The sequence below is a fragment of the Crocodylus siamensis genome, chromosome 1 (assembly GCF_052110815.1).
Source record: "Crocodylus siamensis isolate JL-2025a chromosome 1, ASM5211081v1, whole genome shotgun sequence".
Classification (NCBI taxonomy): Eukaryota; Metazoa; Chordata; order Crocodylia; family Crocodylidae; genus Crocodylus; species Crocodylus siamensis.
In genome coordinates, this window is record NC_143395.1 from 18,605,107 (window position 1) to 18,630,963 (window position 25,857).

At 43.4% G+C, this 25,857-nt stretch overlaps 1 pseudogene; it reads left to right on the plus strand.

Moving 5' to 3' along the window:
• The first annotated feature begins 1,225 nt into the window (after positions 1-1,225).
• On the plus strand, positions 1,226-20,753 carry LOC149872623 (uncharacterized; annotated as a pseudogene).
• The last annotated feature ends 5,104 nt before the right edge of the window (positions 20,754-25,857 follow it).

Here is a 25,857-nt window from a genome sequence, read left to right on the forward strand (position 1 = left end):
GGCTGGATGACACAAGTCTGAGCACCGCTGGTGTAAACCATTTGAGGCTATGGGGGCAGCTACATATAAAGCATGAACTTAAGTAAGAAAAAATGTTATATTGTACATTATATAATAGTGGCTTCTTGGAGGCCACCCAGAAATAAATTACAAGAGTCTAAGTTTGGAGACAAATTTTCAGCTTATTGAGCAATTAAATTAATTTAGCTAATTTAAATGGAAAAATAATTACTATAGGCTATGCAAATAGATGCCCTAAATGCGTTTAGAATGTTTTTTAGAGAAATATGATTACAAATTGTTTCAACAACCTTAACTTCTTTATCAAAGCAAGGTTTATTGTTGAGCCACATTTCTACTTGATATAAGCAATGTTGGTGTGTATGTACATTGTTAGGTAATAGAACGGTTCCTTTCCTTTTTCATGTCCTTATGACAAGGTATTTAGCAAAATCTGCAGATTCGTTGGAATCTGACAGGCCACACCATGAGAGCTTCTGCAATAGTCTCAACCTTGCACACTTTGCTCTGTCAAACATGTGCATTAGCACTCCTGCCACCCCAGCCCAGAGAGTTAATGGTTATAGCACCAGTAGATAGAGATCAAATGTATAGATCCTATTTTAAAATGTGTGTCCTGCAAATGGTTTAGTGAACTCCTGACAGCATCTCTTAACTCTACCTACATGTTAAATGATATTTAATGAAAATTTTTTAATTTATCTGCTTAATAATAAAGTGTTTTCCCCAGTGCAATCCTCACTCACTAACCAAATGTTGAAATTCAAATGACCCAGTCAGTAACTCAGCTAAAATGCTTTTTATTAAATCCAAAGGCTAATAGAAGTTGTACAATTACTTTGGGTGTATCTACATGAGACACCAACTATGCAGTTGTTACTTCACTGTCATTTAATACTTGCAGAACCAGTATTAAATGACTACTCGGTAACCAGTGTTACTGTGCAGTAGTGTCCCATCATGGTTTGTGGCCGGCGACGCTATTGCACAGTAGTAATGAGCTACTGTACACTAAATGTCTCATCTAGACACACCCTTTAAATCTAAAATATTACAACAAAATACTAATTATACTTTAGACACCCATATTACAGTACTTATTAATAGTGTTGTAAATAGCAGAGTTGGCACCCCTGTGGGATAGTCGGGGCGGGGGGGCAGGTTCTGAGAGTGCTGGGTTGGAGGTGGTACAGCAGTCTTACCCATGTTAACAATTCCTGAATACCTGCCGGATGAACGGCTGCTGCCACCATTGCATGCTCAGCCTGCTGTGGCTATTGGTCTTAAAGCAGAAGAAGGCAGCAACAGCTGGGGACTATTTTGGAATTCCTTGCGTGGGTATGATGCCAGGGCATGGACTCCGTGGGGGGTTGGGGGTGATTCCAGCACCTCTCCTAACTTGGTGCCCAAGGCAGTTGCCCCTCTTGCCCACTCATAGTTACACCATTGCTTATTGAGTTCACCCACATGGTAATTAGTTATTTGATCAGGATATCGTTGGGATAGCAAGGGAGATTTCAGCTGTCCGATGATGGCCGGCTCCAGCAGATCAGTTCACACTGCAAAGAACTCCCCTTTTCCTCCATTTTATCCTTAGGTTTCTCATTATATCACCTTATTCTGAGTTCTAGAAACTGGTCAGAACTAGCCCTAAGTTCCACACAGGCTTATCTTGTTATTCCCAATTCATAAAACCTTTTCTTTTTTTTAACTCCTAGTGAACTTCCTCCTAGATGTGAGGGAGTTGGACTCCTAGATCCTCTCTGGCCTACCTTCTTGTTCACTCACCTTTTCTCCTACATTAGCTCATCTGTGGCTTAGCACACTTCATTCTACCCACATGAGCATTTAGCCTGTTTCTGCATATATGTGTGTCTGTCTGTGTCTCTCAGAGCAAGGATTTCTGGAATTGTCCCGCTTGCATATAATAAAAAGTCTCATTCACCTATTGCATACCAAGGCTATTGCTTGGCTTTACAGATTTGCATTCACTAAATAAATAAATAAAAGCTATTGCATGATTTTATTATATTCCTGTACCAGATCCCTTTTCTCCTCCCCAGAATCACATAGTGCATCCCCAGAATACACAGATAATGCAAAGCCTCAACAACCTGCTTCCTGATACACGGAGAGAACCTATGGATCCTCCTAGTACTCTTCCCCCACCCTTTGGTGATTCTTCTGTGAATTGCTAGTAGGTGATAGTGCTTATTATCCTTCTTACGTTATGGACCTAGCTGTTCCAATGGTTGATTCCTTCTTTTTCCCTTCCCTTCAGCAGTTACATGTATGATGTTTCCAGTAGCCAACCAGTTACTAAGGGATAAGAAGAGAGTTAGCATATTGCTGTATTTTTGCCTGGTCAGGCACATATTGTAGGTGAAAAGAAAGGGAAAATTCTGGGCCAACCAAGCAAAAATACAAGCCACTTAATTAGATTAACTGACAAGCACACGACATCCCAAGCACTCTGGGTAGGTTTCCTCTTGCTGAATACATTGGTCTGATGTACGACTCTGGGATTTGATGGCTCAACACAAGTGAAGTTTGTTTAAGGTTAGTGTAACTGGAAAAGATGAAAGTATTTTATTCTGAAAAGCAATGTGTCTATGCCTGAATTTTTCACAAAAAATAATCACCTTTAAATAACAAGTATTTACACAGAATGCACATTCACAGGCTTTTGATCTAGCTTGCCGGGTAAAATCCCATCAAACAAAATTTGAAGATTTCTCCTTCACATCTTTTAGAAAAATAAGTATTCACATTTTAACTTTACAACAAATGTATGACAGTCTCACGCATCCAGAATCAAGAATCGTTGAGGTTCCCTTAATCTATGGTTCAGAAATATTCAAGATTTTTGCAGGCCTACTTTCAGCTGAGGCCGAGTTTCAGGGAAAATCAACTGACTTAGATTACTGCAAACTTATTCTTTGGGAGAAAATGTATTGAAGTCCTGTAAATGCCTCTGAAGTAATAGACATCAAAAGTTCTTAGATAGGGCTGCCACATATGCAAACTTGTTTGGGAGTACTACGTACCTGTGGGAAAACCTCTTTTATTATGAATCTCAACAATTCCAAATTGTCTTAATATTCTCCACCCTGAACTGCACACTGCCCATAGCCATCGTAAAGATGAAGCTGGACAGTGGGAAGTTGGTTTCAGACAAGCAGTCGTACCATCTGACTAGATTCCTCCAAGCGTGCTTCTCTTCCTAGGTATGTGGTTAAAAACTAGGTGCACATCTAAAATGCTGCAAACAACAAATACTGCACATTCATATGGAAATGTGGTGTGGTAGTCTGGTGTCTGATGCCTGGCAAGATGGAGATGTTGTCTTGGTGTTACAGAAGCACTGAGATGCTACAGTAATGAGTACCAATATGAGCCTCAATAATTCTATACCACTGAACTTCTAGTGTTTTTGAACACACATATTGAGTGCAATTGATGGTGCCCTCTTATGGTTTAAAATCTCTCTCTTAGATCCTTCTTTAAGGAGACTGGGTTGTATTTTTTTTTCCTGTTTTAGCTGAACTTTGGCTCAGGGCTTCTGTTCAGGAAACATGTCTCTGCTTTTATCTCCTACTGGCTGTGCTATCACCTTGCTTTGCCTGCCAAGCAGATTGATTGCCAAGCTTCAGTTTGTGCAAATGTCTGCTGCAAAAGTATTATATCATGCACAGAAGACTTACTGGATCTGCTGTCTTCTGACACTTTTCACTACTTTCCTATAAAAAACAAATGATAGTTTTTCAGATCTTATTCTTTATCTGTGAAGCCCCTTCCTCATCCAATGTTCTGCATGCATTTAACACACCGTTTTAAACAGCAGTTGATTCCTTGTGCAGAACTCTGCAGAGACAATTTTGTTCCTATATCACTTGACTCCTCTAATTCCATAGCTGATTTCTTTAACAAAACTCTTTTTGCTACCCTAAGGGTAAAATGGTCTAACTGAACCAGAAAAAGGAAAGACTTGGCAGTGAAGTTTAATTGGTGAATTTTGCTATGGACTTTACAAAACAGAACTTTCAACTTCAGATTTCAAAATACTTTCCATCTTTATTTCTGATGAAGGCCATGGAGACCACAGCATATATTTTTTGTGGATTCAGTCAGACACTTTATTGAGCAAAATAGAATCTGAAAATACTTTGAAGCTCAAAACTGGAAGAAAGCAGTTCTGTTTCATTAAATACATTGACTGACATGACAATAGTGCTGTGCAAAAGTGATGAAGTCTTCTCAGAAAGTGAAATTGGCTAGTCCGTTTTCTTGTCTAAAGTGAAATGAAAAAGCAACAGCCTTTAAGACAAAAAGCAAGATGATGATCTTTCTATGGCAGTAATCTAAGGTGTAGTTACTAAACTGAATGAAGTAATTTAAGTTTGTATAGGAAATAGCATGTGCTGCAGGCTGAATTTTGAAGTTTAAAATAAATATTGAAGAACTGTCAGTTATTCAGCACTATTCAATGGGACTGTGTGGGCAACATTTGTACTGACGGTTTTGAGGTGTATGCACTTTACAACCTTAACATTCCTTTAATGACTTTTTTGTATGCAACTCATTTTGAAAATATTCAGCATTGACCTGTGAACACAGAGTAAGTATCTGAGGCATTGCATCTTTGTGGAGAAAATATAAAGTCAGTAGTAAATTCTAGTAACTGGAAAGTCTTGGTAGGGTTATAAAAAGATTAGATACTTTTATGGATAGTAACAATATTTGCAGTTATCCCAGCTAAGATTCAACTGTATAAGGATTATAAACTATTATGCTTCAGCATATACATCTACCACTTATGACTTACTCAGAAATAACTTCTTTGTATGGTTGAAGGACAATGAAGAATCAGATTAATAATCATTCATATTTTTCATCTGGGTATATGTCTATTTGTTTGTCTCCTGTATTCCTGATATAGGTGAGCCTAACTCAGACTAACAACCTCAGGATAGGGAGAACAAGCAAGAAGGAGTTTGAGTATGCAACCTGGTGATGAATGCCTAAGTGATTCTGCGGTCCCTGGAATCGAGTTCATCTGAATCATGTTTGTAGCTCACACACCTAATTCTGCCTAAGTCTCATTTAGGTACTTAGAAGAAGGATCTGGATCTGCCCATAGATGACTAATTCCAAAAGCAAGTAACAGTCTAACTGTACAATTTAGGAATTAGTAAGTGGGATCTTTTTGGTTCGGAGACAGTGACAAGAAAGGTCAAAAATAAAGAAATTCATAGAAAGAGATTAGAAATTTTGATTTAATTGATGCAGGGCTGTCCAACCTATGGACACTGAAGGAGGGAGGGGGCAGAGGGGGCATGTCAAGTGGGTCATATACCCCACAAGGCCACTTGCACATGGCTCCTCTCTTGTGGCATGGGCAGCCCAGATCCCCCTCCTCCCCCACTCCCAACAACACCTACTATTGCCCAGCTTCTCTCTCAGCATGTGTGGAAGGAAGCAGAAACTGGAGGAGGAAGGGGAAGCCTGAACATTGAGGTCACCTAAGCTGCTACAGTGGCAGAGGCAGTGGCAGCCAGGCAGCAGCCCAAGGGCCACATGTGAACCCCTTGGGTGGGACTGCACATAGCCCACGGGCCATCAGCTGTACATCCCTGGCTTAACATAACAAACAATGAAAAAAGGCTATGGTAAGAATCTGAAAAATCTTATTGGTAGCAATAATAGGGATCAGAAACTTAAAATCACGAATTTTCATAATAAAATAACAGAAGAGGATTTAGAAAATTGGAATACACATTTGAAGATAGTAAAAAATATGTTCTTCTCCTTGATGTACTCACTGTCATAAATACCACTGAGAGTATTTATATTTAATACCGTAATAACATTAAAAGAAGGTTTGGGAATATGTATGGATAATGGAAGGGAAAAGAAGTAACCCTCTGTGCTAACCTAGTTTGGCAGAAATTAAGAAGAACCATTTGAGGATATATTACTTAATAGTTGCCTATGGCAGGTTTCTTTGCACCTTCCTTTGAAGAAGTTTATACGGGTCTTAGTCCAACTACTTCATCACTGGGTTCCAGTGATGACAACCCAACGATAAGAAATATTGTTCATAATGAGTAGATTGACCAGTTCTATAATACTATTTTCACATATTTTCAGATGCTCTAGACTAGAGGATGGATTTCATAGGTAAGGTGAAGGCATGTGATATACGTGGACCATTCTGGACAAATGCTTGCCTGCAAATGCTTGAGAGGTCCATTCTAGTCTTATGTTCCTGTAGTCTTATGTGGGCTGACACCAGTATGTTCCATGTTGCAGATTAAGTTCTATTCAACAGATTATACTTTTATGAGGATTTACTATCTTCCAAGAACACAGCAGGAGACCAATATGAAATACATGGTCCGCATTCAGAGGAAAATTGTCTTGCGTCAGGAAACTGTTTATGTAAAAAGCTGTTTTTTAAAAGAATTCCAGCTTTCACACAGGGAGGTTTCTCACAGTCTCAGGGTTTGACCTGGAGGAGACAAGAGGCAAACTATTTCCCTTGGAAAGTCTTTGAACATATTTATGCAGTCAGTTTTTGGCCTGAGGGGTAGAGATAGGGAGAGAGACTTTTGTTTTTAATTATTATTAAGAATGTATATAGCTGGTAGCAGATGTTGGCTACAACTTGCTGGCTACCATAGCTGTGTTTAACTGATTATATTTTAAATTTGTAAACATGTCCAAAGGCAAATGCTTTGTCAAGCACAATACATCAATAAGACTGTATAAGACAGGACTTACTAGGAATAGAACTGAGGCCGATATGTCATCCTCAATAAAATCTTTCTTTACTCTTTTAAGCACTTCACCTCCTTGTTAGGGTTCAACAATGGGACTAGAAGATTATGATCCGCAGTGATTTCTTAATATCTAGTTTATAGTTTTTTTTTTCTTTTCTACTTTCTCCCTCTTTCTCTTTTTTGCATCAGTTGTTACAGTGATTCCTATAATTTCCCACATCCAGCCTGAAAAAGAACCATTAGCTCTTTATTATCCAATTTGTCTATCACACGGTACATGGCAGTTTCCTGAAGGAAAAATGACTTCAGGTTAGGACAGTAAATCCAAAAGTCAGGAGGAGAAGTAGTTTTCTTCATGTTATTACAACAGGACAATTATGAGGATATTTCCATACAGTTGTGAGCGGGCCAGAGCCTCTAAAGAACAGAAGAAGGACTATTCAACTGGATGGATAGAGCCCGTATTCTTATACTGTTACATGCTAAAAAGATGCTTTTTCAGCCTAAGTGACACAGTAGTTCAAACCCTACTGGCTATATCTATATCAATATCTATCTAGATACATGCACACATACATGTGTACACATACAGAGGCAATCCTTATTTGAAGTCATTTTTTCCGCGTCTGCATACACCGATATCGTAAGTGGCTATGGATTTATCTATTTTTTTAGTGCAGAGAAAGGAGGATCCCAGTATACTATTGGAGAAAAATAACTGCTTCTCTCAAATGACTGGTGGTGTGAAGAGAGAGGATAAGACATGACATGAATTCATAAAATAATGGGGGTTTCCTTCCTTCCCCAGACTCCTACACTAAACCATATGCATACCCTAGCTCTGGATGTGAAGTAACTTCAGCGCATGTGTAGGAGAGGTGGAAAAAGATGCATGGAGCTCATTTACACTGACTTTCAAACCTTCTGAACAGCACTGCAGCATCACAGGCTTCTCTTGAAGCAGGCCATTCTGGCCATTATCTGATAGGTTTTACCTTTCCACAACTGTCCTTCTGTATTGCTTAGGAAGCCATGATAATGGCTCATAGGAAGGTAGCCGAGTACACTAACATATACTAATATATTACCGAATAGCCGAGTATACTAATATATTACCAACAGTTTATCTAGAGAGTAATGCCACAAGAGAGTAGCATTTCCACACTATTAAGTCTACAGTAAATTAGCTGTAAATCAGCTTTATGAAATAGTATCAGAATTGAGCCATGAGTGATAGGAAGTTACACAGAGAAAGCTTTGTACACGGTGATGGGTTTCCTATCACCTTTAATAGCTTCATAAACAAGAGAGTTCAGGGGAAGGGAGTTAATTCTATCAGTTTTACTTTTATTTTTTTCTCATTGAAGTCCTCTGTCATGTTTTCCGTTTGCACTGAGAGAAAATCCTAAGTAATTTAAAAGCTGAAAGATAAAGCAGCATAAAAGCTGAAGAAAAGTAATTACCTTACTAAATATCTAGAAAGGACCTTATCCTTTCTGCAGTATGTTATATTGTTGCTCATTTTGAAATGTCTTGCTCTTTGAAGTAGCAGCTGTAAAGCAGGGAATTATGGAGGTTATTTGTATAAATCATTGTGAGTTACTGTCCTAGCCAAGGAACCCAGCAATTTTGGTGAAAGAGTGCTTTTTTTCCCCCCAAGAGTTTTTTTCTTGTTTCCTCCCCCACCCCGCAAGAAGTTTATCTGTTTGTCTTTCCATCCTGCCTGCCTTCCAGTAATAAACGGTAGAAGTGTAAGATGGGTCAATAATAAAGAGAAAAAGGAATCAAAAGTATTTTGAGACATGAAATCTGCGAACTGATTTTTGCTTCTGGATAGAGGGAGGCTCCCCCAGGGCTTCCAAGTTGGCTTTCACTCTCATGGCCATAGGTATCCATGGCCATTGCCTTAAGGGCCAATTACATGGGCTCTATCCTTCTCAGTACCCATTCCCATGCCTTGCAGTTGATCTGTCAATATATGCCTTTCCTGGGCTATGGGCTCCTTGGTCCCCTAAGTCTCCAGCTGTGTCACCCTTTCTTTGGCCTATCCATTCCAAGGCTCTGGCCCCACTCCCAGGCCTGGCAAGACTCCTGGGCTCCTCCAGCCCCAATAGTCTCCAGCTGTGGCCCTACTTGGCCTTTGTCTCCTTTCCGGGGCTAGTGAGACCTTTGGGTTCCTTTGGCCCTGCTCTAGCTTGCCCATCCTGGGCTCCATATCTCTTGGCTCTCTAACCTTTATGACACATTGCTGTCTCTGGGATCAGGTCCTTTGGCTCCATACTCTGCCCTTCCAATGCTCTGGCCCACACTCTGCTCTCCGGGGCTCAAGCTCTCTCCCTCTGGGCCCCAGGCCCTATATCCTCCTGGCTCCTCCTTATCTTTCTTTGGGCCAGTTGGGACCTCCTTCAGTCCCTTCCACAAACCAGCAGGACTTACTCCCCGCTCAGACATTAAGGTAGGAGCCTTGCTGCAGCCCTGCTTCCAAGAGCTCCTTTCCCTGTGGCTCCTGGCACTAGACTGCCTGATCTGCTCAAATAGTTCAAACCCTGCCCCTTTTGGTCAGGTGTCTCCTTCATTGGTGCCTGTCACACCTGCCACACCTTCTCAGTCAGCCCTTTCCTCTTAGAGACAGGTGTGCCAAGCGCCCTTTCATCCAGAAGAGAAATATGAAACACCTTAAAAACATGATTTCATATCTGACTTCTGTGAGATAGGGTTGTATCATTCTATGTTTTAGACATAGGGAAACTAAGTCCTAAATTAAACTACTTATCTCAAGGTAACAGAGTCAATAGTTTAGATAAGAATATTAAAGAGAGTTTCCAACTCCAGATTCTGTCTCAAAACTATTACACATTTTACCCTTCATTAAACATTTCAGGACAACATCAAGTGACACCTTTACTATGCATATTACTATAATAAAATTGCTTATGCAGGAAACCTCGTAAATTGAACACATCAGTTATGTGTGACAATTTAGCCTGTAGGTTCATGTTCATTGACAATTATATCTTGTTTATATGCATACCATGTTTTTCTATTATTTCCATAGGGAAACTGGAGAGAATGACCTTCTTATTTGAAGGTGAGATGTTACTCATTTCAAGAGAGCTGATGTTGCGTTAAACAAGAATAATGAAGTGGATCAGAGTGGAAAAACCAAAAGATACCATGGGAAAATAAGCAATTCTATCCAGAGAGTTTGACCACATTATATAACATGTTGCAAAGTAAGAAATGTCTTTGACTTTACACTCTTTACTTTTAGGAAAAGCATGGTAAAACTATTAATTTTATATTAACTTGTATTGTGGCAGCATCTAGAGATATCCTGTGAGAGCTCCTCTACACGTGCTGGTAAACGTGCAATGGGATCTAATGCACAATCCACACAATTGTGCCTCCTGCCATGCCACACGTGTATGGCAGAAGGTGTGATTTTGGGATTGCCCACTAGATCTCATTCTGCCTTACTGGTGGTGACAGTCAGCTGACGGGGCTCCCAGCTGCAGAGGAGACCTTGCTGCATGGATAACAACCATTTTTGAGGTCTAACTTTATAGCTGATTGGACCTTTTAATGGCGTGATAGGTACTTTTAGCTGGTCTCAATTAATTGTGCATTTAACGACTCAATTGCATAATACCTGTAATGTGTACAGAGGGCTTTAGGGATTAAGGCCCAAATAAATTAGGCGTTGCCCAGAGATATAACAAAAATGGCTAATGCCTCACAGAAGTTCCCTCTGAAGAGCTATAATAGAGGGGGGAAAGGCACAGATGTGGAGTGAATACAACGAAACAGTGAAAAGGTTATAATAATCTACCTTTCCACTATAGGCACCCTAATTAGGTTTCTCTTTAATGAGAGCATTACTACCCCATGCTGCAAGCTGTAATCCTTCCAACAGTACTATAACTGTGGGTGACCAACCAAGGCACTAGTCTTGAGCACTGACTTAGAGAGGGAGCAAGAACAGAGCTGCTGCTGACCTGGCTGACAGCCACTGCCACCAGCCCAGCCACTGTGCCCACTAGGGCAAAGAATCTTCTTGTGATGCCTTTGCCTTCTAAAGCAGGTTAGGAACATTTTGGAGTATGTTTGGAAAGGTTCCCTTGTCAGCACTGAAATATGTGGGACAGGGAAACGTTTTGAGGAATTTTTGGACTTGAAACCATTTGAGAACTATTTCAATATTGAAGAAGTGTTTCTTTTTTGGTCTTAAACAACATTTAGCTTTGACATTCAAGTTAATTAGATAAATGCAATCTGAAAATGGGGGGAAAATGAAAACAATATTTGTTCAGAAGTACTGAAATATTTTGATTGACCTAACTTGACTTTCCCCCCACCCATTTCTAGTTCATAACATTTTTTTTTTCAACTTTTCCCCTTAATTGTAGATGAAAAGTATTTGGAATCTTTAAAATGTTCAGAGGAAAGGAAAAATATTTCCTTCCCAGTGCTAATCCCTACATCAAAACTTTTACTGCAGAATGATGCAATTTTATGACAATTCCGAGTTATGTAGTAAAGAAAAACCACTTTCTATTATCAAAATACTATACAGTGTTAAGTTCTTCCAACATAACAAAATCTCAGGACTACTTCTTGTAAACATTTTTCTCCTCCTTGTATTCCTCTAGTTCTTCACACCATAAGACCTTGACACAATGAAGTGGTAATGCTCCTCCTCTTGGCTTGCCCATCCCCTTCTTCAGTCCAAAAATAGCCAGAAACTACTCAAATCTAAATAAACAAATATTGTTCAGTTCCCAGACTTCCTCTGTGCACTTACAGGTTGTCAAGACATCAGATATCTCAGTAATCTGTTTTGAAAGTTCACTGTATTCCTTTAATCTGTCAGCAGTATTTGCCCTTGAGTCTCTTGTCTGTGGTCTATGCATCAGTGATAAAATTATTAAGTTTAAGCTTTCTTTCCAATGGCAATTTTATAGCCTCTTCTTTAGCATTCTTCAAGCCCCATTTATTTTTAAAAGTCTAGTAGTTTTGTATAGAAAATCAAGAATAGGAATTTTCAGCACTATCAGTGCTATTTAAATGCAGACTTTTAAACTCCTTCTTGCTGCACGCCATCCTTCAATTCCCTGGCATTTAACAGTTTGTTGTTTCAGTTGTGGGGTCTGTATAAAACAGATGCTCTAAGTGTTGCATCAGTTCCACCTGTTTCCCCCCTGCCAGGACCAAAATAAAAAGAAATTTAGGGCAACCTCTCGGTCCCTGTTCCATAGCCACTCTCTCTTTGCAAAGTACTGTGGCAATGTCAGCAATCCTATGTATTAATAGTCTGTCTACATCTACAGAGAGTGCATTAATTTTTGCTCTTGTAAAAATTATCATTTGAGCACAACATCTCTGTGAGGGGAATGGTGAAAAATAATTCTTTTTCCCTCTCCCCTTGTTGGTCAGGAAGGCCTGTCTGAAGGAGACTAGAAAAACAGGAAAATATTTACAGCTGTCTAAATTATCTAAACACTTAGAGAACTCATTTCATTTTCCTCGTGTCATTTCAATGTCCCATTGAACTGAATCCCTGTAGTGTTAGGTCCCTCCATCTTGGAGTATCAAAGTCCAGTGAGCACTCCTAACTTATCACTATAGTGTGTCCCTACAGGCTGTAGAATAGCAAATGCTAAAAAATGGTCAGAAAGTTCCTTCGGCTGGTGTCATGAAGCTGTTCTCTACCTAGGGACTATGGGCTTATTGATGATGGATAAGGAATCAACCTTAATGGTTGTGCTTGGCATTTATGCCTTGAGGACAACAGCATAGGGATGTAGATAAAACTAATATCTGAAGCATTTCCAAGTGTCCTTCAAAATGTTTCATGTAATAAATGCCCCATTGCCTTTCCTGGCTGGAATGCTTCAGAGGGTTGCAGCTGGGAGGCAGTAGAGCAGGTTGCAACAAACTGGCTCTCCCTGCTGCTCCCTTCCCCTTTCCGTCATAGGGAAGGGATGGGAGAACAGAGTGGAAAGTAAGGGGGATAGTGCCTCCCGCCTCTCCTCTTCCCTTCTTAGAAGAAGAAACTAGAGCTGTTGTGTTGCCTAGTTGTGGCAGCAGCAGGGGCCCAGGGAGTCAACAGGGGTCTAGGATAGGGACAGGGACAGGTCAGCCTGGCTCCTTGTCTGGCAGGTAGACCCCTCTATGGGAGGTGTGGGGATCCCAATGAGCACACAGCAGTGTCCCAGGACCAGGAGCAGGACCCAGCTGCTAGCCAAAGGGCAGGCTCTCCATCTGCTCCCTCCATCCTCCATACAGATGTAACAAAAGGGAAACACTCCAAATGTCTAGAGAATTTCAGTTGATTTTAGAATGCGTCAAAGGGTGTATACGTGCATCCAGCTGGCCTGTAGTCTCCTATTTATCGATAAATATTTGAGGAGTGTACCTTTTTGAATTCGTATTTTCTCTCTCTTTATATCAATCTGATAACCATGTATTTGTTCTCTGATAATTTCTTATTAAACCCCTCAGTTTATAAGTTATGTACTTCTAGACCAGGCCCTCCTGCCTGTCTGCTGCTGCCTTTTGCTTTGGTTGCAGCAAGTGCTGGGGATTAGGGCCCCCTTTCCACCCCTGGCTTCTACTGTCTGAGCAAGCCCCAGGAGGTGGGACTGGATGGTGCAGCCTATTCCATGGCATTGGTTAAGCCAGCAGCCCAAAGAACCCATGAGGTGCTGTGCCATGGGGGGGCCCGCAGGGAGCTGCAGGTGAAGCGGTGCAGAGGACCGAGATGTCCACCCTGTAACAGGGTGCATCTCTAGGTATAGTCATGACACTCCCTGGTAGTTGCACTGTGCCCATCCAGACACCATGGCACCCTAACATGGCTGTTCTCTCCTGCTAGCCATGCCTGGGCATTAGGTTTGATATATAGTAAAAGCTGTGTTAACTGTCATTTTACTAACCAGAATACTCTATTATCTGGCATATGCATCAAGTATTTTTTGAGCAGGGCTGGGGGGCAGTGAGGGTAGCAGTTCCCCCCTGCAGGCACCATCCAGCTGACTGGATGCGGGGGGCAGGAGTAGGTGGGGGAGGGGTTTGCATGCAGTGGCCACTGCCATCTACCACCCCATGCCATCACTGCATGCAAGCCCAAATAACCAGAAATTTTAGATAATCAGCACCCTCCTTACCCTACTCATGCCTGATAACAAAGTTTTACTCTACCGTTTTTAGGAGGCTGCCTTTTGGGGAGCCAAAGTTAACCTGTGGGTGCCTTGCTCTCTCCTATTCCTCCCCAGCCTACTTGTCTGATTAGTCTGCATGGGGATCTGTCTCTTTCTCTCACCATGTTTCTCTGTCTTTGACTAGGACTTCTTTGAGCTATGGCCTACCTGCTTTCATCAAGACCCCTGACCAATCCGGGTTTTGGCCCCAAGCTCTGTCAAGTCTTCAACCTCCCTCCATCCCAGAAACAAAAAAGGATGTGTAAACAGAATTAAAAAACAATGGGGGAAAAAGTCACAGGGTGTTGAGCACTCTTCTTTGTGGCCTCTGAACCTTCCTTTTTAGCCACTTTGGTCTACAAGGTGTTACTAAAAAAATGAACAGTAAAAACAAAACAAAACAAAACAACCCCCGCCCCAGGCCTCTTAGAGGGTTAACAAATCTTCTTCAGTCCTCCACATGCACTCACTCTCCAGACCCCTACCAAGTTAACATAAACAGTCCTCAGTTCTTCCCATGCACACACTCTTTGTCCATCAACAGATGCTCCTCCTGTCGGATAGGAGCTCCTCTCACCTGGCTTCTATTTGCCCTTGTTTCCCCAGCGTGCTTTATCCTTCCTTTATCCAGTGGCAAGTTTATGCCTTAACTCCCACTGAAATCCTGGAATGGGATGGTTTGCTGAGGGCTGCCCTTCAACCTTTCTCCAGTCAAGACTCAACCCAAATTCTCTGTTACAGTTAGAGATGGGGCAGGCTTCTTTCTCAAAAACATGGATCAGTGAGGTGGTGCATTGGACCAGAGACTGGAACTATCTCTATGTTCCTCAGTAGGCACTAAGAGAACTTGAAGGTTTCTGAATATTTTCTACCTTGGTGGTTAGATCATTTGTTTGGGAGGTGGGAAAGAGAGATGAGAGGGGAGGGGAAGAGGGTATTTCCTCCTCTGGCTGGGTTTCTTAAAGACTGCAAACTCATACTTGTGCTTTTTAGAACACATACAGTATTGGGATGTACAGGGACAATAGAATACTTTTTGGATCCTGATGGGACTTGGATACCCAGCTGCTCAGCACTGTCACACCTTGGGGAATTCTTGGAATTCCCAGAAGCAGACCTGTCATTGGGTGGAAAACTAGAAGAAATTTGATGCCCAAATCCAAAATTCAGATATCACTGAGATCTTTAAAACTCCTACTCAGCTGTCATAGAACCCTTCTTAGTACCAAGGTTTTGCCAATGTGTGTTGTCTTAGCTGCCTGCGGAAGGCTTGGGATTGATTGAGAGTGTGGTTCAGGAGTAGAGAGGTAAGAAAGTTTTATTGATTTAATAAAAACATGACTATGCAAAGAATACTAAGATGGATAATGACAGAGAATAATAATTTGTGTCAGCAACTTATCAGCAGTCTCCTCTGGTGCCTGATGTACGATAAGTTTTTCTTTTCACAAAGCTCAGCAAAGTTAGGCATCTCCGATCAGTGCTGTCCAAGAGGTACCGGGAAGGACCCTAGTATTTAGTCCTTGGGTTCCTTGAGATCCACGGGCTCACTGATTCAGGTTAACAGCTAATTAATCCCTTCTATAGAGCTGTATCTTCCTTCTGAATGATTTCCAGATTGGCCAGTCCATTTATAATTTCTGAGCTGTGCCAGAAATTTACAGCCATTCACATTCTTTTTACTTTAACTATCTTTAGACTGACCAACAGCAGTAGAAGTCTTGCATTCCTTTGATGAGGTTCATTTTAACTATGCCACAGGGCTTTACTACTTCAAGGCTTTGTTAAATTTACTAAGCCTTACTTCATACAAGGCTTTACTACATCTTAAGATTTAATTAGGCTCTTAGCAACAACATATAGCTTAATATCTAAACAAATGACAGAAAAACACTTGATCTAATCTTCATAGAGCCTTCAGCAAGCACTTTTATCATACAGATATAATTTTCATCTGTCACACTTTAGCCATTCAGGCGATCTGGGAAGACCGGAGCGCCTGATTGGCTGTTGGGGCAGCGGTGGGAATTTCAAACGGTGGCCTTTAAAAGCCATAATTTTATGTAGCCCCCTGCACTTGGGAGCCAGGAGCAGGGAGGAGAGGAGGAATCTAGTCACACGTGCATCCCACACACATGTGTACCCCCTTACCTGACCCGAGGTGGAGGCGGATGCAGCAGCAGTGGAACTGGCAGCAGGGGCAGCATCAGCTGATCCCCCTAAGGTAAGTGGGGCAGAAGGACTGGACACAGATGAGCCGGATCTGGAGGGGAAGTTCCCTGGATCCTTTTTAGCTGAGCTGGTAGGGAGCTGCATTCCCGAGAGTGCAACAGGCGCTCTCTCTAAGAGCGCGCCAGCATTTGTGCTGGTGTTGACACCAGCAGGCAGGCAGGAAGGGCCAAGAGGGAGACTTCTGCTAGGGTAGGGTGAAGGCACTGCACTAACCTATAAATAAACAGCAACTCATACGATGGTGTCTACGCGGAGTGCTGCTAGGGCCCCTGCCTGGGGGGCACAGCTTCCCAGGGCTTGTCTGAGGCCTCCACCCAGACAGAAATATGAGGGAGCTGGTGTCCCCCCACCCCCCAGCCTGTGGGGGATGCCCAGCAAGGCCAGGGGAGCAGGGATTGGGGGCCCCCACACCTGTCCTGCAGGCGCCCGCCTTAGGGCCCTGGAGGCAGAGGTGAGGGAGCTCCAGGAGGAGGTTAGCAGGCTGAGGGGAATCAGGGAGGTGGCGGATGAAATTGAAGGTTATTTCCTTTCCCTGCAGGGCCATGAACCCAAGGAAGAAGCACCATGGGAGGTACCCTACACTGCTGAGTGGCAGACAGTCACCTCCAGAACCAGGGCTACTCGCAGAAAAGCAGTACCAGTTCCTTCAGTCCAGCTGGAGAACAGGTACATGGCCCTGGCAACACTGGAGGAGAAGGAAGGAGAGAAGGCACCTGAAGAGGCAACTCCACACCCTCCATGCTCCAAACAGGCCGACGAAGCTAAGCAGTCTTGGAGGAGGAAGCATCGAGTGAGCATCATAGGTGACTCCATCCTGAGAGGTACAGAGGGCCCCATCTGTCGCCAGGACCCCTCAACACGCCAGATCTACTGCCTGCCTGGAGCAAAGATTCAGGACATGATGGGGATGATCCAGGCTGTGATCCAGCTCACCGATTACTACCCCATGGTCCTAATACATGTGGGTACTAATGATGCAGCCAGGAGAAGCCCTGATCACCTGAGGGTGGACTACCATGCTCTGGGGGGCGAGCTGAAGGAGATAGTGCACAGGTGGTATTCTCTTCTGTCCTACCAGTGATTGGACGTGGAAGACAACATGAGACCTGCATCACAGAAACCAACTGGTGGCTTCCGGAATGGTGTCTTGAGGCAGGCTTCGGCTTCCTAAACAACGACCCGTACATCATGATGAGAGATGTACTCGGGTGGGATGGGCTTCACCTTTTCCCCAAAGGTAAGCTTATGTTCTCTTCTAGGTTGGCAGATCTCCTCTGGTGGGCTTTAAACTAGGCTCATCAGGGAAAGGGGAAGATGAGAGCAGAGGAAGACCACTAAAGTAAAGTCAAGCAGAACCCACAAGTACAGTCCAGTCTAGACAGATTAGCAGAACAAATACCCAGGTAAGCAACAGGGTCCAGGGCACTGGTGACATTAAGGGGCCAGTCCACACATCTTCAGGAGGCCTCAAATGCCTCTACACAAATGCTGGTAGTATGGGAAAGAAGCAGGAGGAACTTACCCTCCTGCTAGCTGACAACAACCCAGACATAGTGGGGCTCGCAGAAATGTGGTGGGACCCAATGCACGACTGGGCAGTGAATATTAAGGGCTAAGGCTACATTAAGGAGGAATACACATTCTCATCAGGTAGCACAGGGTCAGAGGAGGGGCACATTGAAGTGCTCTCAGTTAGAATACAAGGCAGTCAAGGAGAAAGGGACTTAACAGTGGTGGTCTAGTACAGACCACCCAACCAAGGGGAAGAGCTAGACCAGGGATTCTTAAGTCAGCTCAAAGAGGTAGTTAGGTCAAAAGACATGCTCATTATGGGTGACCTAAACTTTCCAGACATCTGCTGGGAAGAGCAACCACATAGGTTCCTAGCCAAAATGAATGACCTCCATCTAACTCAGGAGGTGCACAGCCCCACCAGGGGAGATGCCCTGTTGCACCTGGTGCTGGCCACGGGTGATGACCTGGTGAGGGGGCTGCAGGTGCTCGACCACCTAGGCGACAGCGATCATCGCCTGCTGGAATTCACCATCCAGCGCAAGGTTGCAAAGGCCTGCAGCAAGGCAACAGCCCTAGATTTCAGGAAGGTGGACTTCAATAAACTAAGGAGAATAGTCAGGGAGGCACTGAGGTCCCAGAGGGGAGGGGAGGGGAGTCAGGTGTCCAAGAAGAGTGGTCACTCCTTAAGGAGATGATCCTCCAAGCCCAAAGGGAGGTAATCCCAATGAGGATCAAAGGGGGCACAAAAGCCACCATGGCTCACCAAAAGCATCCGAGAATGTCTCCTAACTAAAAGGGAGGTGTACACCTAATGGAAGGGAGGGGCCATCACCAGGGAGGACTATACTGCCGTTCCTCGGGGCTGCAGGGGGGCAGTCAGGAAGGCCAAGGCAGAGATGGAACTGGGATTAGCTTCCCAGGTCAAGGACAACAAGAAGTCCTTTTTTAAATACATAGGGGGCAAAAAGAAGGCACCAGGTAATGTGGGGCCCCTGCAGGACAAGCTAGAAAATCTGGTCGTCACACCAAATGACAAAGCTAACCTATTTAACAACTTCTTTGCCTCCATCTTCCTGAGCAGGGACCAAATCAGCCCCCTCACCGGGACCCCCTCAGGCCCCAGGGGAGGCGGACCTAGGCCAAGGGTCAGCGAGGATCTAGTCAGGGAACTTCTGGAGGGACTGGACATATTTAAAGCAGCTGGTTTGGATGATCTCCACCCCAGGGTGCTGAGGGAATTAGCTGAGGTCATTGCAGGACCCCTGGCAGGGCTTTATGAGCACTTGTGGTGCTCTGGTGTGGTGCCAGAGGATTGGAAGAGGGCCAATATAGCCCCCATCTTCAAAAAAGGGAGGAAAGAGGACCCAGGAAACTATAGGCCAGTTAGTCTTACCTCAATCCTGGGGAAGCTTTTTGAGAGAATTATCCTGGCACATGTCCATGGGGGATCTTATGCTTAGGGGCCAGCGGGGGAGCTTATGCTTAGGGGCAACCAACATGGGTTCATTAGAGGCAGGTCCTGTCAGACCAACCTGGTGGACTTCTACGACCAGGTCACAAAATCCTAAGTTGCAGGGGCAGCAGTGGACGTGGTCTTCCTGGACTTTTGGAAGGCCTTCAGCACTGTCTCTCACCCCATTCTCATTAAAAAACTGGGGGACTGTGGTGTTGACACCTACACAGTCAAATAAGTCGCTAACTGGCTGGAGGGCCGCACCCAGAGAGTGGTGGTGGATGGGTCATTTTCGACCCGGAGGGATGTGGGCAGTGGGGTTCTGCAGGGCTCAGTCCTTGGGCCCGCACTGTTCAACATCTTCATCAGTGACTTGGATGAGGGGGTAAAAAGCCCCCTGTTCAAATTTGCTGACCACATCAAAATGTGGGAGGATGTGGGCACACCAGAAGGGAGGAATAGGCTGCAATCAGACCTAGACAGGTTACAGGGGTGGGTAGATGAGAATAGGATGGGATTCAACACCGACAAGTGCAAGGTGATGCCCCTGGGGAGGAAGAACCAGCAGCATACCTACAGGCTGGGGAACTCCCTTTTCATTAGTGCAGAGGCAGAAAAGGATCTTGGAATCATCATTGATGCCAAGATGAACATGGGCCGGCAGTGTGGAGATGCAGTCAGGAAGACCAACCAGGAAGGCATCTCAAGCAGGTCCAAGGAGATTATACTCCCCCTCTATGCGACACTGGTCAGGCTGCAGCTGGAATACTGCATCCAGTTCTGGGTGCCGCACTTCAGGAGGGATGTGGACAACATGGAGAGGGTCCAGAGAAGGGCCACTCGCATGATCAGGGGGCAGCAGGGCTACGGGACCTGAACCTGTTCAGCCTCCACAAGAGAAGGGTGAAGGGGATCTAGTGGCCTGTTACAAACTAGTCAGAGGGGATCAGCAGATATTGGGGGACTTGCTGTTCCCCCGAGCGCTACCAGGTGTGACTAGAAATAATGGTCACAAGCTGGCAGAGGGTAGATTCAGACTAGACATCAGGAGGTGCTACTTCACAGTTAGGGCAGCTAGGATCTGGAACCAACTTCCAAGCGAAATGGTGCTGGCTCCTACCCTGGGGGTCTTTAAGAGGAGGCTGGACGAAGACCCTGCTGGGGTAATTTGACCCCAGTAATTTTTCCTGGCAGGGCAGGGGGTCAGACTTGATGATTTACTCAGGTCCCTTCTGACCCTACAAACTATGAAACTATGAAACCTCTTGCTTGCTGAAGCACTATGTAGCTACAGTTGAGATGCCAAAGCTACATGCACTACATTAGGGAATGGGGTGGGATCTTAACCTGTGACCTCCACCAGGGTATGGAATTATACACAGGTGGTTTTGGGGCCTCCCATGGGCGGAGGGCCAGAGATAATAGTGGTGAACACTTTGTCCTCTTACAGATCTTTTTTTTTTTTTTTCTTGTGAGCCTGTAAACATGCTTCACCTCCCAGAGAGCAAAAGAGTTCTTATTGTCGCTCATGGGGACGATATACCAAGTTGATGAAATGGCACTTCCCTGGCAAAATCATAGCACTAATTTGCTTTAGGAACCCTACTGGTATAAAAGGATGGGGATAAGTGGTGGAGACTTGCAGATACAGCTTCTTTTTAGTTGTATTATAGTGGGTACTATTTTACCACGCCTCTGTATAGGTATGATTTATAAACCATGTAATAACTTTGTTCTAACTTGCTGCCCACCCTTCCACCTGGTGGGCTTCACACCATTGCTGGAGAGTGTTGTCAGCCATAGGAATGGGAGGGGGCAGATTTTCTCATTAACACAGTGGCTCGAGAGGCTGAACAGATGCAGAATGCACAATTGTGGGCACAGACTCAGGGGCGCTGAGCTTAATGGGGTTTTTCTTAGGAAGTATGTAACAACAAACCCTGAAATGAGCAGATCTACAACAATTACCTCTCCTCCCACAGTTAGCCACTTTAGCCTTTAGGTAACGAATGTACCCAAGATAACAAATGGTGCCACAAATGCACCGACAGTTACTACCTTGCCAGTCTACTATTTTGTTTTTTCTACTTAGAGACCAGGACTTCACTTGGTCCAGGATGACAGGTTTTTTTTTAGTATGGATACTGTGGCTGGACCACATGAAGGTCATCTGAGTGCATTTTTGGGGGTTGCTCTTCAGGGTCAGGCCACTCCTTAAGGTCTTCAGGAGCAAGTTTATTAATATCTGGGTAATAAGAAGGATAGTAGGCATACCCTACCCAGGAAACACAATAAGGCATTAATAAAAAGAGTACAGTTATAACAGTCTACTACTTTATGGTGCCAGTCAATTCAGACCAGTGACAGAGTAGGACTCATCCTCAGTGGCAGGCTTAATTAGGAATGGTTATGGCTGCATTTGTGGACAGATCTAATCTGTAGAGAACAAGGAGCTTGGCTCCTGTTAGATGAATCTGACTTAAATATTTACCATGTATTATGCATACTGTTTGCTAATAGTGTCTCTTCCTATTTATTTTTTTAAGGATGCTTTACTACTACTCTTGCCTGGAGCTTTTCTGGCTTACCACTCCTAGGTTGCTCTACCATTGGTTTGTGGGGACCACCTAATCTAAAGGCCTATTACGTAGGGCTACTTCCTGAATGGGGTTGGTTATTGGCTTAATTGACAGCTCAATCTAGGTGCAAGTCCTAGTCCCTAAGAACTGGGCTAGCAGCCAACTGCAAATTGCATTTGAGGATGCCATTGGCTTGCTCTACCAATCCGTTAGACTGCAGATGGTATGGCATGTGATATGTCCATAACATGCTATGTTTCGTGGTCCAGTCATACACAAGATGATTGCGGAAGTGAGGGCCATTGTCACTCTGTAGTTCTATAGGTGGTGGATACACAGCTAGCAGAGTTTCCAGTGTTGCATAAGTGTCCTGGGCTGTAGCTTTCACCGAGGCATGGGCGAATGTTATCCTCGTGATAACTTCTATGGCTACAAACACATACTGTTACAACATGTCTTTGATATTAATGGATCCTATGCATGCAGGCTTATAACACCAGATGCTTTCTGTCAAGGCTGGTGGTGATGGGATGGCAGCCATCAAGGGGTCAGTTATTAGCATTTAAAGCTCAAAAGTCAATAGTTAGCTGCCACTCTCTATGCGGCTTGTACACTGACCACACTGGATTGTTATACAGAGAGTGGGTTTGGATAATAGTTTTGTCTTTTAACTGCTGTCTTATAATACACTGGATAGGTTGGGTGGCCTTGGGGGGAGTTCAGTACTGGGGTTTGTGTACTCCTTTCATGGGAGGCAGGGTTAGTGGGAGCATGCTACATTGAGTTACAGCTGCTTTGGCTCTACTCACTGAAATTGCAGATGACCCTTCACTATGCATTTGAACTAGCCAGTCTATCACTGGCTCTCCTGGCTTGGACTCATGCTGATTTGTATATTTTTAATCTCAGCATGGGTAAAGGAATACAGCTCTGTTCGGGGATTCCCTCCTTGTGGCTCTGAATGAGTTATCACCATGGAAAAACTTGGCTGAGTTCCTCCCTCTGGGCGGGGAAGGCCTGGACAGGTTCCTCCCTCTGGGCAGGGACATATGGGGGTGGTTCAGCACCAGGCTCATCATCAATCTCCTCCTCTCCATCAATTTCCTCCCATTGATCTTCCCAGAGCCCAACTTCTGGTTTCTCTCTATACAGACACTTGTGGAAGGATGGCTCCACAGCCTGTGCTAACTGCGCCCTCTTCTGGAGGGAAGCGGCCATGCGCACGATCGTAATTTTTCCTTCCCTCCATTCTAATGTTTCCAAGTGGCTCTGAGCAGCTTGCGCCACCTCGCACTCCATGCTTTTGGAATCTTTCACGTCTTCTAACTCCTTACTCAGCTGGGTGACCTTTTCCCAGAGCTAGGTATTCTCTTTGGCCCCTAACCGCAGGCATGTAGCCAGCATCCATGACAGGCATCCCTTCTTGGGCTTACCTTGGACAACAGCAGCAAACGTAGCCCAATGATTGGGTACAGTTCCCAGGTCACTCCAAGCAGGTCTGAACCTATCCTTATCATACCCAGGATTCTCCATCCCTATCACTTCATTAAGCAAAGTTACCAATGGGGTCCATGCAACTCCCTCCATTCTGACCTTTCTCTCTGGACCAGAGCCTCTCAATCCTGTTTGTGATGCCAATTTATGTCCCAGCTGCCTGTGGAGGGTTTGGGATTGATTGAGAGTGTGGTTGGGGGAGGGGTAGAAAGGTAAGAAAGGTTTATTGATCTAACAAAAACATGACTATGCGTAGTATATTAAGACAGATAATGACAGACAATAATAATTTGCATTGGCAACAAGTTTCTTTTTCCACAAAGCTCAGTGTAGTCAGGTGCCCCTGATCAGCACTGTCTGAGAGGTACCAGGAAGGACCCTGGTATTCAGTCCTTGGGCTCCTTGAGATCCACGGGCTCACTGATTCAGATTAACAGCTAATTAATCCCTTTCACAGAGCTGTATCTTCCTTCTGAATGATTTCCAGATGTGCCAGCCCATTTATAATTTCTGAGCTTTGCCGATAAGTTACAGCCATTCAGATTTTTTTTACTTCAACTGTCTTTAGACTGACCAATAGCAGTACAAGTCTTGCATTCCTTTGATAAGGTTAATTTTAACTATGCCACAGGGCCTTACTACTTCAAAGCCTTGCTAAATTTACTAGGCCTTACTTCATACAAGGCCTTACTTTAATTAGGGTCTTAACAACAACATATAGCTTAATACCTAAACAAATAACAGAAAAACACTTAGTCTAATCTTCATAGAGCCTTCAGCAAGTACCTTTAGACATAATTTTCAGCTGTCACAAGTATGAGTAAAACCACTAAAGCTGTGATGCTGCTGATCTGTATGCACACTAGCAAACAGTTAAACCCTGGCAGGATTATTACATTAAGCATTCCTCTGCTTATAAAGCCTGAAGGATGAATTTGTGTCCACCTCTCTTAACAGCCTGTTGGTTTAGGCCCTCTCTTGTTATGGCACAGGATTGAATTCATGTCTTAGATCCAAATTGGGTAGATCTCTTTGAAAAGAGATCGTTGCCCTAGCTAACCAGATCTATCTTGTTTTTCTGTGAAAGGTCTGATAACTCTTGACAACCTCCCTTCAGCCCAGAGTTAACCCTTGTCTGAAGTGGAATAATCTTGAGACACTCAGAAAACACTTAGTAACAGTTAATGAGCTTTATCATGTGGATGTTCATATTTTAAGTGCCTTAGTATGGTTCAAGTGTAACATTTAACGTCACCCTAAAAGAGATACCAAAAAGTTTGTAGTGGAACTAACACAGGTCTGTTCTTGATTGATTTGGGTGACTAATATTTAGTGTTTCTGAAAATACTCTCTCTAATATATTCAGAAATATTTTGAAAATATTCCATGTCTTTTATCTTTTGATGTGAAATGTCATAAGAAATAGGAAGTTGATTTTCTCTGATGTTTTAAAGGGGGAGGCTATATTTTGTTTCAATCAACAGAAATAATTAATATCCATATACATTATATTAAACCGTTATAATTTTCCAATGCCACAGTTATGTATGATGTAACATTCTATGGTAAATGGTCAATGAAAAGCAGCACACATGGGTATAATGAAGACATTTAACCCAAGGATATTGTCATGGTCTTCAAGCCTGAAGCTGCAAGAATCCAAATAATTCACAGTCATGCTTCTGCTTAAATCTTGAAGATTTTCTCTGACAGGCTAATCCTCTACTTAGACAGTTATTTCAAAACATCTTCCAACACATCATTGGCTTAAAAAAAAAAGTGAAGTTACTTTTGCAAAATTGTTAACATTATAATCCTCTTTCATTAGATATTCTTGAATCTCCAAAAAACTATAATTTTGGTGAATAAACTTTTACATGCTTGATCACAGTATATAGGCAATATCTATATCTGTATAGAGAGATCTATATTTATATATAGGTATCTATATATGATATAGATCATGTATAGTTATGACATATAGGGCACACTTACACGTGTGTTTAAGCACAACTAAATTTAATGCTCATTAAGCTAATATGCGTTAAGCAATTTTTGGCAAGTGTCTACGGGTGCAGGGACTTAGCAATAAAGTTAGTGCCAAGTTAGTGCCAAGTCCTTGCAGCCCTGCCATGTGCCCCTAGTGGCTGTGCAGATCCAGTACTAAAGATAGTGCTAGTTGTCTGTACATGTGCATTAATGTTCTTTAACAATGATGCCTAAATTTGATACAGGCAGTTCTCAAACTTACGATACATTTGGTTCCTGAACACCGCGTCTTAAGTTGAAATGTCACAATTTCAAACCAATTTTCCCATAGGAACAATGTTATAAATCTGGGATTGTTTCCTGAACCAAGGCCTGATACCCTATTTTCACCAAAAATAACCCAGAACTTTGTACTCAATCAATTATAGATGAGTAATATAGCTACACTAATGTATTTATATTGTAAATAGCAATCACACTGATTTGGAAGGACTTCTTTGAGGGGACTTTGCCAGACTTTTTGAAGGGCTCTTGGCCAGAGTCCTCTCAGAAGTCTTGGCTTCAGGTTTTTCTGTAGTCTTGTCTGCTTTCTT